The sequence below is a fragment of the Stenella coeruleoalba genome, assembly GCF_951394435.1.
Source record: "Stenella coeruleoalba genome assembly, chromosome: 19".
NCBI classification, from domain to species: domain Eukaryota; kingdom Metazoa; phylum Chordata; class Mammalia; order Artiodactyla; family Delphinidae; genus Stenella; species Stenella coeruleoalba.
Genome location: NC_137165.1, coordinates 36,915,349 through 36,931,847, shown reverse-complemented (window position 1 = coordinate 36,931,847; position 16,499 = coordinate 36,915,349).

Genomic DNA, 16,499 nt, shown 5'->3' with positions numbered 1-16,499 from the left:
TGCAGACTCCCCAGCTGACTGTGTTCATGCTGGATGTATCCTCCATAGGCCAGGGCTGAGGGTGGGAGATGCTGTTATAGATCGGGGCTTCCTGATAGTAATGGGGATAAGAGGAATCTAGAATAATAGAGGCCAGGTGGTAGTACTTACCTGTCAGAAGTGGCCATGATTCTCATAATGAACAACAAGGTCAGAGAGGCAGCCAGAGGCCCTGACTCTCAGAAAGCCATAGAAATGGTTAATAGGACGTGGTATTCCTGGAGGCAAGATAGACGTATAGCCAGAAAGAACATTTTTTACCTTATTTTTTTTTAAATCAGCCACCCCAATAAAAAGCCATGATCCCTTGTCCAGCTCCCAACTTAAGCTAAGAACTAGAAGCTGCTGAACAAGAAGGACCCTCATCTCCTGGCAAATGGGCAGAGTAAGGTTCCCCTAGCCCCTCCCCAGGAAGACCTTGGGTGATTACTTTAGCGATCGTGCACTGGGGAAAGAGGACGACCTGGACCTTTTTTGAGAACTGTTGGACACAAAGTCCAAGTTGACATTGACACCCAGGGATCTGAAGCATCATCATGGCCCCTTGTTGGAGTGGAGACATATGGGGTCAGGTAATAAGTGTGGTCCTCACCCATGGCCAGCTTTACAGTGGGTCCTCCAGGTCCATAGACCCACCTGTAGTCATTTTCCTGGTCTCTTAATCTATAATTGGGACAGGCACAGCTGAGAGTTGGCAGAATCCTCGAATCTTTTCCTTGCCCTGCGGGTTAAGGGCCATGATAATGAGGCAGAAGAAAGAGAAACCTCTCAAACTGCCTCCACCCAGCCAACCAAAGACCGTATCTTACCCTGGGGAGAATGGCAGAGATTAATGCCACCAGGAAAGACCTAAAGGGCGGTCTTCATCATTTCTCCCATTTAGTACCCCAGTCTGACCCCTCTGTCACCTGCCACTGCTGAGTTGTACCTCCCCCTTAGATGGCATCTATAGCCACCTTGGGGTGGAGGCTGCAGGGCTTATAACCAGCTGATGGAGGAAGAAAAAGACCAAGTTTGGTTCGTGGATGAGTTGGCTTGTTATGTGGGTGAATGGACCACTGCTGCCCTATAGCTGCAGGCAGGAGTGGCCCTGGAAGAGCAAGGGGGAGAAATCTCAGCTTCAGGGGTAACTCTAGTCGTCCACTTTGTGTACAAACAGAGTGACCTGAAGTAAGAATGTACATGGACTCAAGGGTAGTGGCAAGTGGTCAAGGACCTAGAAGGAGAAACATTGTAAAATTAGGAAAAAAGGAAGTCTGGGGGAAAGACCTGTGGATGGACCCACGGAGGGGGCACAAAGTGTGAAAATTTTGTATCACGTGTTAATGTGATCAGTGAGACCCCCCCAACCCCCGCCCCAGGGGTGGGGTGCAGCCAATCCTGCCCAGGCCAGAGGGAGCTCAACAGCAGAAACAGCAGAGGTCCACTACAGTGACAAGTTATTTTTGGAAACCAGTAGCCCAGAAAAATTTCCCTAGATTTGTACTTCTAAGACAGAGTTGAGAGATCGTTTTGTCCAGGTTCTCACCAAAAAGGTAATTAACCAGCCTTCACTGAACACTTTCAAACAGGTTGCTCATTAACTCTCCGGGTGACCTGCCTCCCTTTAGGACAGTGCAGTGCTCAGCAGTTTCTCCTTCTGTGACAGGTTGGGCTTTTCTCCTCCTACCCTCCAAGGAAGGGCATCGTGCCTCCCCATCTTTGGCTCCATGCCAAGCTAGGATCTAAAAGAAAGTATTTTGGTAAAAGAGAAGTGACATACACTTTGTTAGCAGAATAACCCAGGGAACTTATGCTGCAAGAAATGATCCATTTTAGGACTTCCCTGGTGGCGCAGTGGTTAAGAATCCTCCTGCCAATGAGGGGACACGGGTTCGAGCCCTGGTCAGGGAAGATCTCACATGCCACGGAGCAACTAAGCCCATGCACCACAGCTAATGAGCCTGCACTCTAGAGCCCGCAAGCCACAACTACTGAGCCCCTCTGCCACAACGACTGAAGCCCGCGCACCTAGAGCCTGTGCTCTGCAACAAGAGAAGCCACCACAACGAGAAGCCTGCGCACCGCAATGAAGAGTAACCCCCACTGTTCGCAACTAGAGAAAGCCTGCGCGCAGCAACGAAGACCCAACACAGCCAAAAATAAGTAGATAAATAAATAAATTTTTTTAAAAAAGAAATGATCCATTTTAACAAGAGAAGGAATTGTTTGACTGGTCAATGTTTCCCTTGAAGGGAAGTAAAACCCTCTCCCTTACACAAAAAATACCTCCACTACCATTGAGAGAATAATCAGAAGCAAATGGATGAAATGACCCAGAGGCTGGCTGGAGACAGATGGTGGAGGGAGAGGAAGAAAACAAGGAGAAACCAGAGAGGGCGAGATTTCGGATGCCCACAGGGTTGGCTTCAATGGAAAAAGGAGTAAATTTTTCTATAACATTCTGGAGGTTCTGACTGTAGAGTTGATTGTCTGAAGACGGTTTTACCTTCCCACCGTTTCAAATTTGAAGGGTTATACTTACCTTTAGCTTAAACCAGAATTAATTATTTCCGAGTATAACCCAAACATCTCTTGGTAGAGCCAGATTAAGAGGAAGGCCAGCGCGGCAGTTGCCTGGGGTAAACCCTTGGCATTAATAAGAAAAGTGATACCAGTTAACTCAGTTTTCTGTAAGTGATGCCTTACATAAGAGGCAAGATGTAAATTATCCCCACTCCTGCCAGAGTGGGCAATGCCCTGGGGTGCAAATTTTAAAATACTGTTTATCAGCCCCAAAAGTTTCTTTTTTTTTTGAATTTTATTTAATTTATTTTTTCATACAGCAGGTTCTCATTAGTCATCCATTTTATACATATTAGTGTATATATGTCAGTCTCAGTCTCCCAATTCATACCACCACCATCCCCACCCCTCTGCTGCTTTCCCCCCTTGGTGTCCATACATTTGTCCTCTACATCTGTGTCTCTATTTCTTCCCTGCAAACCGGTTCATCTGTACCATTTTTCCAGGTTCCACATCTATGCGTTAATATACGATATTTGTTTTTCTCTTTCTGACTTACTTCACTCTGTATGACAGTCTCTAGATCCATCCACGTCTCTACAAATGACCCAATTTCGTTCCTCTCAATGGCTAATATTCCACTGTATATATGTACCACATCTTCTTTATCCATTCATCTGTTGATGGGCATTTAGGTTGCTTCCATGACCCGGCTGTTGTAAATACTCCTGCAGTGAACATTGGGATGCATGTGTCTTTTTGAATTATGGTTTTCTCTGGGTATATGCCCAGTAGTGGGATTGCAGGGTCATGTGTTAATTCTACTTTTAGTTTTTTAAGGAACCTCCATACTGTTCTCCATAGTGGCTGTACCAATTTACATTCCCACCAACAGTGCAAGAGGGTTCCCTTTTCTCCACACCCTCCCCAACATTTGTTGTTTGTAGATCTTCTGATGATGCCCATTCTAACTGGTGTGAGGTGATACCTCATTGTAGTTTTGATTTGCATTTCTCTAATAATTAGTGATGTTGAGCAGATTTTCATGTGCTTCTTGGCCATCTGTATGTCTTCTTTGGAGAAATGTCTATTTAGGTCTTCTGCCTAGTTTTGGATTGGGTTGTTTGTTTTTTTAATATTGAGCTTCATGAGCTGTTTATATATTTTGGAGATTAATCCTTTGTCCGTTGATTTGTTTGCAAATATTTGCTCCCATTCTGAGGGTTGTTTTTTCGTCTTGTTTGTAGTTTCCTTTGCTTTGCAAAAGCTTTTTAACTTTCATTAGGTCCCATTTGTTTATTTTTGTTTTTATTTCCATTACTCTAGGAGGTGGATCAAAAAAGATCTTGTGGGCTTCCCTGGTGGCGCAGTGGTTGAGAGTCTGCCTGCCAATGCAGGGGACACAGGTTCATGCCCCGGTCCGGGAGGATCCCACATGCCGTGGAGGAGCTAGGTCCGTGGACCATGGCCGCTGGAACTGCACGTCCGGAGCCTGTGCTCCGCAACGGGAGAGGCCATGGCGGTGAGAGGCCCGCGTACCGCAAAAAAAAAAAAAAAAAAAAAAAAGATCTTGCTGTGACTTATGTCAAAGAGTGTTCTTCCTATGTTTTCCTCTAAGAGTTTTATAGTGTCCAGTCTTAAATTTAGGTCTCTAATCCATTTTTAGTTTATTTTTGTGTATGGTGTTAGGGAGTGTTCTAATTTCATTCTTTTACATGTAGTTGTCCAGTTTTCCCAGCACCACTTGTTGAAGAGACTGTCTTTTCTCCATTGTATATCCTTGCCTCCTTTGTCATAGATTAGTTGACCATAGGTGCGCGGGTTTATCTCTGGGCTTTCTGTCCTGTTCCATTGATCTATATTTCTGTTTTTGTGCCAGTACCATATTGTCTTGATTACTGTAGCTTTGTAGTATAGTCTGAAGTCAGGGAGTCTGACTCCTCCAGCTCCGTTTTTTCCCTCAAGGCTGCTCTGGCTATTCGGGGTCTTTTGTGTCTCCATACAAATTTTAAGATTTTTTGTTCTAGTTCTGTAAAAAATGCCATTGGTAATTTGATAGGGATTGCATTGAATCTGTAGATTGCTTTGGGTAGTATAGTCATTTTCACAAGATTGATTCTTCCAATCCAAGAACATGGATTGGAAGAATCCAATCTCTCCATCTATTTGTATCATCTTTAATTTCTTTCATCAGTGTCTTATAGTTTTCTGCATACAGGTCTTTTGTCTCCCTAGGTAGGTTTATTCCTAGGTATTTTGTTCTTTCTGTTGCAATGGTAAATGGGAGTGTTTCCTTAATTTCTCTGTCAGATTTTTCATCATTAGTGTATAGGAATGCAAGAGATTTCTGTGCATTAATTTTGTATCCTGCAACTTTACCAAATTCATTGATTAGCTCCAGTAGTTTTCTGGTGGCATCTTTAGGATTCTCTATGTATAGTATCATGTCATCTGCTAACAGTGACAGTTTTACTTCTTCTTTTCCAATTTGTATTCCTTTTATTTCTTTTTCTTCTCTGATTGCCATGGCTAGGACTTCCAAAACTATGTTGACTGGTAGTGGTGAGAGTGGGCATCCTTGTCTTGTTCCTGATCTTAGAGGAGATGCTTTCAGTTTTTCACCATTGAGAATGATGTTTGCTGTGGGTTTGTCATATACGACCTTTATTATGTTGAGGTAGGTTCCCTCTATGCCCACTTTCTGGAGACTTTTTATCATAAATGGGTGTTGCATTTTGTCAAAAGCTTTTTCTGCATCTATTGAGATGATCATGTGGTTTTTCTTCTTCAATTTGTTAATATGGTATAGCACATTGATTGATTTGCATATATTGAAGAATCCTTGAATCCCTGGGATAAATCCCACTTGATCATGGTGTATGATCCTTTTAATGTGTTGTTGGATTCTGTTTGCTAGTATTTTGTTGAGGATTTTTGCATCTATATTCGTCAGTGATATTGGTCTGTAATTTTCGGTTTTTGTAGTATCTTTGTCTGGTTTTGGTATCAGGGTGATGGTGGCCTCATAGAATGAGTTTGGGAGTGTTCCCTCCTCTGCAATTTTTTGGAAGAGTTTGAGAAGGATGGGTGTTAGCTCTTCTCTAAATGTGTGATAGAATTCACCTGTGAAGCCATCTGGTCCTGGACTTTTGTTTGTTGGAAGCTTTTTAATCACAGTTTCAATTGTATTACTTGTGATTGGTCTGTTCATATTTTCTATTTCTTCCTGGTTCAGTCTTGGAAGGTTATACCTTTCTAAGAATTTGTCCATTTCTTCTAAGTTGTACATTTTATGGGCACAGAGCTGCTTGTAGCAGCCTCTTAGGATGCTTTGTAGTTCTGTGGTGTCTGTTGTAACTTCTCCTTTTTCATATCTAATTTTATTGATCTGAATCCTCTCCCTCTTTTTCTTGATGAGTCTGGTTAATGGTTTATCAATTTGGTTTATCTTCTCAAAGAACCAGCTTTTAGTTTTATTGATTTTTGATTTGATTTGATTGATTTGATTATTGATTTTAGATTTATTGATTTTTGCTATTGCTTTCTTTGTTTCTATTTCATTTATTTCTGCTCTGATCTTTATGATTTCTTTCCTTCTACTAACTTTGGGTTCTGTTTGTTCTTCTTCCTCTAGTTCCTTTAGGTGTAAGGTTAGATTGTTTGAGATTTTCCTTGTTTCTTGAGGTAGGCTTGTATTGCTATAAACTTCCCTCTTAGAACTGCTTTTGCTGCATCCAATAAGTTTTGGATCATTGTGTTTTCATTGTCATTTGTCTCTAGGTATTTTTTTTTTAACATCCTTATTGGGGTATAATTGCTTTACAATGGTGTGTTAGTTTCTGCTTTATAACAAAGTGAATCAGTCATACATAAACATATGTTCCCATATGTCTTCCCTCTTGCATCTCCCTCCCTCCCACCCTCCCTATCCCACCCCTCCAGGCTGTCACAAAGCACCGAGCCAATATCCCTGTGCCATGCAGCTGCTTCCCACTAGCTATCTACCTTACTACGTTTGTTAGTGTGTATATGCCCATGACTCTCTCTCGCCCTGTCACAGCTCACCCTTCCCCCTCCCCATCTAGGTATTTTTTGATTTCCCCTTTGATTTCTTCAGTGATCTCTTGATTTAGTAACATACTGTTTAGCCTCCATGTGTTTGTGTTTTTTACATTTCTTTCCCTGTAATTGATTTCTAATCTCATAATGTTGTGGTGAGAAAAGATGCTTGATATGATTTCAATTTTCTTAAATTTACTGAGGCTTGATTTGTGACCCAATATGTGATCTATCCTGGAGAATGTTCCATGTGTGCTTATGAAGAAAGTGTAATCTGCTGCTTTTGGATGGAATGTCCTATAAATATCAATTAAATCTATATGGTCTATTGTGTCATTGAAAGCTTGTTTTTCCTTATTAATTTTCTGTTTGGATGATCTGTCCATTGGTGTAAGTGAGGTGTTAAAGTCCCCCACTATTATTGTGCTCCTGTCGATTTCCTCTTTTATAGTTGTTAGCAGTTGCCTTATGTATTGAGGTGCTCCTATGTTGGGTGCATATGTATTTATAATCGTTATATCTTCTTCTTGGATTGATCCCTTGATCATTACGTAGTGTCCTTCCTTGTCTCTTGTAGCATTCTTTATTTTCAGGTCTATTTTATCTGATATAAGTATTGCTACTCCAGCTTTCTTTTGATTTCCATTTACATAGAATATCTTTTTCCATCCCCTCACTTTCAGTCTGTATGTGTCCCTAGGTCTGAAGTGGGTCTCTTGTAGACAGCATATATATGGGTCTTGTTTTTGTATCCATTCAGTGAGCCTGTGTCTTTTGGCTGGAGCATTTAATCCGTTCATGTTTAAGGTAATTATCATATGTATGTTCCTATTACCATTTTCTTAATTGTTATGGGTTTGTTTTTGTAGGTCCTTTTCTTCTCTTGTGTTTCCCACTTAGAGAAGTTCCTTTAGCATTTGTTGTAGAGCTGGTTTGGTGGTGCTGAATTCTCTTAGCTTTTGCTTGTCTGTAAAGCTTTTGATTTCTCCATTGAATCTGTATGAGATCCTTGCTGGGTAGAGTAACCTTGGTTGTAGGTTCTTCCCTTTCATCACTTTAACTATATCATGCCACTCCCTTCTGGCTTGTAGAGTTTCTGCTGAGAAACCAGCTGTTAACCTTATGGGTTCCCTTGTATGTTTTTTGTCGTTTTTCCCTTGTTGCATTCAATAATTTTTCCTTGTCTTTAATTTTTGTCAATTTGATTACTATGTGTCTCGGTGTGTTTCTCCTTGGGTTTATCCTGCCTGGGACTCTCTGAGCTTCCTGGACTTGGGTGGCTATTTCCTTTCCCATGTTAGGGAAGTTTTCGACTATAATCTCTTCAAATATTTTCTTGGGTCCTTTCTCTCTCTCTTCTCCTTCTGGGGCCCCTATAATGCGAATGTTGTTGCATTTAATGTTGTCCCAGAGGTCTCTTAGGCTGTCTTCATTTCTTTTCATTCTTTTTTCTTTTCTGTTCTGCGACAGTGAATTCCACCATTCTGTCTTCCAGATCACTTATCCATTCTTCTGCCTCAGTTATTCTGCTATTGATTCCTTCTAGTGTATTTTTCATTTCACTTATTGTATTGTTCATCTCTGTTTATTTGTTCTTTAATTCTTCTAGGTCTTTGTTAAACATTTCTTGCATCTTCTGGATCTTTGCCTCCTTTCTTTTTCTGAGGTCCTGGATCATCTTCACTATCATTATTCTGAATTCTTTTTCTGAAAGGTTGCCTATCTCCACCTCATTTAGTTGTTTTTCTGGGGTTTTATCTTGTTCCTTCATCTGGTATAAAGTCCTCTGCCTTTTCATTTTGTCTATCTTTCTGTGAATCCAAACAGTTTCTATGGAGTATTTCTGCAAACATGTAAATCACAAGATGCAGCCACAGGCATGACATCAACTCAAAACCAGCTGGCAACTCTGATATGCTTCCCTGAAGTCAGCAGCTGCAGTCAGCTGCAATTGTGAAGCCAAATCACAGCAGGGGAAGACTGCTTACCCAGAAGGAGAGATTTATTTTATTGTCTAATATTTAAACAGTTTAATATGCTTCCCAATAAATTGCTTGAATGCTTCAGAAAAGAGCATGTAACAAATACATGCAATAAATTCCTCATTTTAACATAAAGGAATATCTATAACAGAGCATCTGTTTCTCTCCATCTATAATTAGCAGATGTTTAGAGGATCCTGGTTTGAAGGGGCATCCACATCTCTCAGTCCCCAGGCTCCTGGCCTCAATAACCTGTGGGTACAAATGAGGCCACATTATCATTAATGCCCAAACCACAAAAGCTCTTTGCTCTGGCCAGTAGCACCTCAGAGGCTTGGCCACACCTTCCCCAGAGTCTCTGAATGAGGGGCCTCTCTGTGCCCAAGGACAAGCTGCCTCTCGGCCTCCTCCGCAGCCAGCCACTGCCCACACGCCTCCTCATTGGGGGCCCAGAACTGTGCTGCTTCTGGGCTCTGTGGTAACTGGGGCCTTTCCTGATGCCCTCAGCCAGGTGGTCTTTGCTGGGGACCCCAGAGCCCTCAGACAATGACAGCTGGAAACCAGGGGATGGAGGAGTGGAGGGAGAATGCCCCCCTCCAGCTCCACACCATGTCCTGTCACCTGGACTTCAGAGGGACAGAGAGGTATCCAGAGTCTCCCCACATCCTTGAGCTTCTGGCCCTGCACCTGTCTCCACCAAGGTCCCAGACCAGTTCCTCCTGCTGGGCTGGGACACATGGCCACTCCATTCCTTCTCCTCTCCTCCTCTCTCACTTCCTCCCTCTCCTGAATTTTCGTGTGTGTGTGTGTGTGTGTGTGTGTGTGTGTGTGTGTGTGTGTTCCACGAGGGCAGGGATTTTTTTGCCTGTTTCATCCACCATTGTATCTTTATTGCCCAGAAGAGTACCCAGCAAATAATAGACGCTTAAGAAACTCTGTAGACTGAATGGGAAAAAAGTGAATCCAAGAAACCCTCCTGCCTCCTCCTTCAGCACCAAAGCCCATGCCCCCATGTGTATGCTTTCAGACAGAGCCCACAGGGGTACCAGTCCACCAGTTTTACAGCTCAGCTAGGCTCAGCCAGGACATGCACTGCATGAGGATGTGGGATCATAGCTGTGTTATGAGCACGCACTGGCCTCAGCAGCCTGGGCCTACAAAATGGGCACAAGTCACAGGGGCTCCAGTTCCCGTCCCACTCAACAATAGGAGGTCCATCCTTCCCAAATACCCTGGGGATCCACAGGGGATGTTGAGTGTTTCCTTATGCCATCCTGTGCCCCTTGCCACCTCAGCTGGCCTTCTGCCCCTATTTCTGCTCTGCTCTCTCTATCCACCTACTGCCTGCTCTGTGACAGCCTGTCCCTAGCCTCCCTCAAGCGAACCCTCCTCATGCCTAGCACTGGCAGGGCAGCTGCGCTCAGGTGCATGGCCTGACCTTGGCCACCACTCCTGCCTCATTTCCTCTCTTTGCTCATCAACCTGTAGCCCCTTGAGCCTTCATTCTGTTCCAACCATGAAGCAGGCTCATTCTGCCGCAGAATTTTGCTCATCCTGGGACACTCACCTTCAGGATCTTTGCTGCCTGGCTGGCTTCTTCTGATCTTTACTGCCTTTCCTAATGTTGCTCCAGGAGACCTTCTCTAAGCACACCATCTACAGGAGGCCCCAGCTCCTCACTGGCACCTCAGCCTGTTTTATGGTGCTTATAAGACCTATCACTATCTGAATTGCTCTTGCTCATTTATTTTTGCTTGTGTATCATGTATCTCCTTCAGTAGACTGTAAGCCCCATGAGAACAAGGGCTTTGTTCCATTCACCACTGTATCCCAACTTTTAGAAATCTGGTGCTCAATTAAAATCCACTGGATGTTAAATGTTGAATATCCTCCCTACTTGGAGTCCACGTACGACAACCACCAACCCCAGACAGGAGAGGTTTCCCTCCTCCCAGCTTTAGGCCTAACTCTGAGGCTCTGGTATTCTGTGATGGGGTCTGGCTCTTCCCAGCCTGCCTGATGGTAGAACTGTTGACCTCCTCAGGGGAGACCCCCACAGGGGTATGGTCTGGCCCTTAGCCCCAGCCAACCCAGACAGAATTCTCCAACTTTAGGACATTTCCTAGTGATGGTCATTAGGGTTGAAGACTGCTCTGTGAGGGCATTAGCAGTCTGGTTAAAGTCAAGCCCTTCCAAATCCAGGCCAGTTTCTTTTCAGTCAGTCAGAGTGAAGACAGGGCCAGGCCTGTGAGCTTCCTCAGAGTGCCGGTGCCCTGATCTGTGGGCGTATGAACCACACACACGCGCGCACACACACACACACACACACACACACACACACACAAGACACAGACCATCAAAATCCATTCTGAGAAACTGAGGTTCAGCTCTACGCAAACGTGCACCTCATTAACATTTGGAAGCAGACCACCTACTTCACTCTGGGCATGGATTGGTCAGTGACTCACGGGGCCTCCCCTGGAAGGACAAGTGGAAATTTGCTGGTCATCCATGTAACTCAGATCTCCTCTTGGTGTTTTGCCCAGCATATCAATCAGCCTTGGCACAAAGGTGAATTCAAGTGTCCAACTCAACTGCTTCTACTTTTCAAAAGGCGATGTTTTCAGGTCTGGCCATCAAGGTTTCACAAGGCCTCCAGGCCTCCACGACACCCCGTTACAGCCCTGCCCTGGGCCTTCCTGTTGTGAAGTGCTGCACCATCTCCTCTGGTGCACACACCCCGGGGACACTTGATGACCTGGGAATAATGCCTTTAGCTCTTTTAGCCTCTCTATGATAATTATTAAAATGTTATCAATAAAAGCACAGAAGATGACTCTTTAAGTGTTTTCACAGTCAGAAATCAAAGGGGAGAAGGAAACCTTTTAAAATCAGAGCAGACCAAGAGTGGATCATGTGTCGACAAATGAGTGAGGAATGCAGGCTGGGTGCGGGGGGCCGGCAGGTGGAGGGAGGACATACAATCACTTCTGCCTGCAGAGGGGAGGGCCCGGATAGTGTTCACCAGTTACCCAGGCCTGTGTCTCTTCCATCTGACGCTATTTTCAGTGTCTTTATCAACAGGAAATTGTATCACAGTCATTGGGGAAAAAGGGATCCAAAAAGCCTGGAATGTAGAATGAGTAGGAAAGAAATGAGTTTCCTTGTTTTCAAGTATTAAGATAGACACAAGAACTTTGAATAAATGAGCAGAACTTAGCTGGAAATTCCTGCAGGAGGGTAGCATACACAGTGCTATCTGGATAACATTCTTGGCCTCCCCTCCCTCCTGTGAACAGAACACCCCTGAAATGGCCATCAGCAAAGGCAAAAACTCGCATCAGCCCCAGACGTTAGCCATCCACACCAAGGGAACCTGAGGACTTTCTGCCAGACTGCGCTCTGAGGGGCCAAACAGAGGGCGTCATTGAGAAAAGGCAGCCTGCTACCCCATCCATTAGGGACCATGGGTTTGGGACAAAGTGAGAGATGCTGGCTGCCCCGGGATTCCCCCCGCCCACCCCCGTTCAGCAGGCAAGGGCTGGAGGCCAGGGTGACCCAAGGGGATGATGGAGTGAGAGTGCTTCCCTGCAGCTTTCACACCACGCCAAGTGCACGCTGGGTACCTGGCTGGTCACACCTGGGCTCAGCCACCCAGAAGCCCTGAGAAGCAGCTGGTGGTTCCATGAAGCAGAAAAGTATGCCAGCACCCTGCCAGGAATTCCCTAAAGCCTTTTATTAACTTATTTGCAGTGGTTATGTCTTCTTGAGAATTTAAAAGCAGTAAGACTCCATTTTTCCCCTTTTCTAAAAATCCATCAATGGAGGAGGCACTGAGTCTCCAGGAGTGGGAGCTCAGCTCCCGCTTTCTCCCACTCCTCCAGAGCTTCTGACATCTGAAATGATCATTCCCACTGTGTGCCCTGTCAATTTTCCTTCATTCCTTTGATCTGAGCCTGAATGACCCTCTGGGAAAGATTCAGGCAGGAACTCTTCCACATAACATGATTCATTGTTGGATAGGCAAAAAACATGGTATCCATTTCTTCCCATCCTGAGTACAAGGTCATTTGAGGAAAAGGTCACAGGAATTAAACCAGTGGATATGAAACGGTCATGTTTCTCAGTGACAAAGAGGACCGGAGAATGTGGCATTAGCTCCTTAGGCAAACGGGCTCCCCAGTCATTCACATCCAAGCTAGACTTTGCCATCAGGCCCTGACACACTGCTCCCTGCAGGGCCAAACCAATTATTGCCAGGCAAAGAGCAGCCCAGAAAACACACTGAGAAGGAGCCGAGCCACATTCACCCATCAGATTCCTCTGAGAATGAGTGGTAGACACTGCCCCCGCCACCTCCTAATATCATCCCACATGGAAAAATGAAACAAAGGAAATCAAGATTCCACCTTCACAGCCACACTGGGCAGACAGACTTTCCTCTGTAAGGATGAGGCAAAGAAACCTCGTAGGATCTGGGAAGATTCTGCAGCTCAAAAGCTAAATATTCCCCGAAGGTTCTGAGGAAGCTGCCTCCCCTGGGGGAAAAAAAATAAGATTTACTGCAGAGCAAGTTTTTTTTTTTTTTTTTTTTACAGTACGTGGGTCTCACTGCTGTGGCCTCTTCCGTTGCGGAGCACAGGCTCCGGACCGGACCGGGGCATGAACCCATGTCCCCTGCATCCGCAGGCGGACTCTCAACCACTGCGCCACCAGGGAAGTCCCAGAGCAAGTTTTTTTAAAAACATCTGAATATCTGTTTCAACTTCTCAATAAGATTCCAGAGAACTCTGGAAAAGATCTAGAAAGTAAAAAATATCAGAATAAAGAGGCAGAAATCTGAGAACAGGAAGTACAGCAGGGAGACAGAAACCACAATAGCTGGGTTAAAACCCACGATGAAGGCTGTAAGTAGCAGACAAGACACTGGAGAAAATAAAATTAACATGGTCAAGGGTAAAATGGTAAAGAGATGAAAAGGAAAGAGGCAGGCATTCGGACACAGGAGATATAACCTGGGGGTAATAGGAATTCTGGAGAGAAAAGAATAGATATAGCAAAAGCAGTAATCAAAGACATGGGAAGAGGAAACTTTTCTGGTACACAGAAAGAACTCAGTTGAAAATGAGAGTATGTTCTGAGTCCTGAGGAAAGTTTATGAAAAGAGGACCACATTTGGACACACCATGGTGGAATTCTCAAAGTAAAAAAAGTTAAGAAAATTTCTGGAACACACACACACACACACATACAAACACACCCTTGGAACAGGAAATTTCTGAAGGGGGAGAGAGAGATTTTACTTTTCTTTTCATATCCTTAGCTCTGTTGTTTGTTTGTTTTTTAAAACACTATGTCTATTTAAAAATATTTTTTAAGAGAAGTTTAAATTGGGGCGAGGGGTGGTAAATAAGGATCTTATAGACAAATGGGAAATAAAAACAAAGAGCCTAAATTAAAATGATCTCCGATTTCTCACAACATCCAGAGAAGTATTGATAAATGTCAATTTTTTAACCTCAACTTGTTAGAAAAACATTTTATTTTGTTAGTATATATAAATATTATATATAATATTTTAACAGGATAAAGGATATAAAATATTTAAATTTTCTTAGATCTTCGGACATTCACGATCCATGATAATTACCTTTACTACATTCAATGCACTTTAATGTTTTCTATCCTTGTCTGTATCATTTTATATATTTCTTAAAATGCACTCACAATCTATTAAATGGAGTGGGTTGTGACCTATAGTTTGAAATACACTGATCTAGAAAAACCTAAAGGAAAAGGCATGTTGTCATTCATGACGAAGGCAACAAAAAGACCTTCTCAGGTGTGGAAGTTGTTAAAAAAATAATCCCTCCGAGTACTCTTCTTGAATAAATCACATACTCTTCTTGAAAATGTATGCTAGGACACAGGAAAAAAATCAGATGCAAAAACTTATAAATGAGAAAAAAAAATCCAACTTGAAGCACCTGCTTAGAGGTTCAGGGAAAAAATTTTCGTATATTCTCCAAAACAATGTGAAAATGTGATTCTACCATCTTTTTTGGCAATATCTTTAAAAAATTAAAATGTGCATACTCACCTCAATCTTGGAAATCCAAAAACAAAGACACCAGTATATAAAGATACATGAACCATGATGCTTCTTGCAGCAATATGTATAGTGGCAAAATAACTAACAATGACTGACATGTCCAACAACAAGTTAATGGTTTAATAAGTTATGGTAACAACTAACAAAAGTAGTTGTTAGTAACATGCTAAAGCAACAACCATCATGTTGCTATTTCTAATAAATTAGCTATCATCCCATTTCTGCAAAGCATAGAGGGGGAACTTATTAAAGGGTTTACATCTGCATGTATTTATATGAGCAGAGAGAAAGATGTGGAAGGAAAAAAGCAAATTGTGAAGGCTGGTTAATTCTAAAGGGTGGGAGCAGTAAGGAAAGAAAGGGAGATCACTGGCTGCTCTGAAACACTTTTCAACTGACTTGTTGCAGTAAATATGCCTTACTTTGAAATTTTTAATCCCATTAAAAAAATTATCCTCTTGTTCAAGGGCATTAAACTTAACTTAAGACTTAATGTTATAAGTTTAGTTATATAACTTAAAGTTGATACATACGCATTACTCTAAATAATGATATTTTTAATAGTTTCAAATTGAAGATTCAAAAAAGGTATTTTTCCTTCAAAGATATTAGCTATTATAAATTAAAATGATGAAGTTTACAATCTCAGAAAAAATTAAGAGAAAGTGGGACTGGGTGGGGGCAAATTTATTTTCCACAACAGGGAGCAAAAAATATAGTTCTATAAGGACTGTGATCAATGGCTATCATATCAAAAACCTCTGAAAACCTTTACGGTAAATAAGAGTAGAATTAATAAAGAATTCTAATTCTTCCTTTCTAAATTATTAAGGATTACAGGCTAAAAAGAAAATTAAGAGCAAAATGTGTTAGGCCTAAAACTAAGGCCCAATATATTTTTTTAATTAATTAATTTATTTATTTTTTGGCTGTGTTGGGTCTTCGTTGCTGTGCGCGGGCTTTCTCTAGTTGCAGCAAGCAGGGGCTACTCTTTGCTGCAGTGTGCGAGCTTCTCATTGCGGTGGCTTCTCTTTATTGCAGAGCACAGGCTCTAGGCTCGTGGACTCTAGAGTTCAGGCTCAGTAGTTGTGGTGCATGGGCTTTGTTGCTCCGCGGCATGTGGGATCTTCCCAGACCAGGGCTTGAACCTGTGTCCCCTGCATTGGCAGGCAGATTCTTAATGACTGCACCACCAGAGAAGTTGTAAGACCCAATATTAAGTGTTGCTTTGATATGTGGTGAAACTGGGAGGGGCTTGAATGGCCTAACTGTAAGTTCTCTTCCCTACTCTCCTCCCTCCAGTAAGGTCCCCTAGCCGAATAACCCTCCTTATCAAGGGAACCAGGAGAAGATCCTTGGGTTTCAGTTCCCTCTAACCTGCACAATTATTCAAATAAGCCAATAACATCCTCCCATGAAAACCAGGGTTTATCTCACCCTTTTTGATACTATAATGCTTGCCTCCCACAGCCCCTGTCTGTTCACTCTGTTTCTAAGTGTAACCCCCATATGGCCCTGCATAGTGTGCTGTGCCCTCCTCCCCTGGACAGTAAGCATATGTGACTAATAAAACTGCCCAGAATTGGGTGTCATGTGTTCAGCCGTGAATGGTAATCCTTCCCTCACCAATGGGGTGAACAGGAGGTGATTAAAACACAAGAAGATATAAAAAAGCAGAAGGCATCAAGTAAGTTGACAAAAGCTGTGCCAACCCTGGTACTGCAGAGAGAAACAGAAAATGGAAGATTTTATCAATTCAAAAGAAGGTAGAAAAGGAGAAAAAAAGTGGAGAAAAAGGATGA